The 1,412-nt window shown below is 45.3% G+C and overlaps 1 protein-coding gene across 1 annotated transcript in view; it reads left to right on the plus strand.

Moving 5' to 3' along the window:
- The window catches only part of SLC35B4 (solute carrier family 35 (UDP-xylose/UDP-N-acetylglucosamine transporter), member B4), a 26,028-nt gene that overhangs the window by 554 nt on the left and 24,062 nt on the right, over nucleotides 1-1,412 (plus strand). The window lies entirely within an intron of this gene.

Here is a 1,412-nt window from a genome sequence, read left to right on the forward strand (position 1 = left end):
AAAAAAAAAAAATTGTATCCAACTGTAAGTCTGATACACTTTTAAAGGAAGGCCACTTTGGTAGCAGTTGATGTGAAAATATAAAAAAGTCGGCCAGGCACAGTGGCTCACACCTGTAATCCTAGCACTTTGGGAGGCCAAAGTGGGTGGATCACCGGGAGACCGGGGCGGGGCGGAGGAAGCCGGAGGAGAGGTCCCCCCGGGACGCGCCCACGCCCTGGCCCCACCCCGCCGCCCACGGAGCCCGGGGCAGGACGGCCTGAGCCCCCCAACAATCCGTCCTGTCTGGGCAGCCTGGGACCCCGCTGAGTGCGCTGCTTCCCAAAACTGCGCACCGGCCGCAGTCCCGCCTAACAGTTTCAAAGCGTTCCTGCGGGGGGAACACTCAAGGTGTTGCTGTTGTCACCCCTTTTCCACATTCGGGGGGGATTGATTGAAGCCTGAAGAGTTTTTCACATAACCGGTCCAAGGTCGGCGGAGAGCTAGTGTCAAAACCAAGGTTCCTTCACCAAACCACTCTCTCTCTTCCTTCCCATCCAACTCCAGCTCTTTTTTCGATCCTGTTAAATGGCACAGGCTGGACTTGAGCAGAGGTTTTTGACGTACAGAGTCTTTGTACATGCTGCAAAGAAAGTTTTACTTTTATTACGGCGTCCTGCAAAGCATTTGCTTTATTGGCCTTGGAGATGGTTATGAGTGCATACATAAATGATGCGGTAGAACAGATTTTTATGTAGAAGATCAGTCCACGTGACCCGAGAGTGCTCTTTGAGGTGGCTTGCAAAAAGAAAAAAAAAAATTATGTAGAAGATTGGTCCAAGTGACCCGAGAGGGCTCTTTGAGGTCGCTTTGAATGTGCAAAGTTCAGTGGATAGAAGCTATTACAGAAGAGACAACAGGTGGTGTGGAAAAGGCTCCAGGACTAAAAAGCTGTGTTGTGAAATTTCACTCTTGGCTCCGTCATCCACTGGCTGTGTAGCCCTTCAAGTCACTTAGCCTCTCTGGGCCTCCTTTTCCTGGCAGTAAAACAATACTTATAGTGTTTTCCAGCTCGTGTTTCTGAATCTATACATTACAAGTTGAGTATCCTTCATTTAAAATGTTTGGGAACGGGTGTTTTGTATTTCGTATTTTTTTTTTTTTTTTGATTTGGGAATATTTGCATATACATAATGAGATACTTTAGGGATGGTACCCAAATCTAAACACAAATTCGTCTGTGTTTCTTATACACCTTATACACATAACCTTAGCTTGAAGGTAATTGTATACAATATTTTTAATAATTTGTACATGAATTAAAGTTTGTATACACTGACCTATCAGAAAGCAAAGGTGTCAGGTGTGGAATTTTTCACTTGTAATATCATATCAGTGCTCAAAAAGTTTCAGATTTTTTAGAGCATTTCAGA

The sequence above is a fragment of the Mandrillus leucophaeus genome, unplaced genomic scaffold (genome assembly GCF_000951045.1).
Source record: "Mandrillus leucophaeus isolate KB7577 unplaced genomic scaffold, Mleu.le_1.0 Scaffold5, whole genome shotgun sequence".
Taxonomy (NCBI): domain Eukaryota; kingdom Metazoa; phylum Chordata; class Mammalia; order Primates; family Cercopithecidae; genus Mandrillus; species Mandrillus leucophaeus.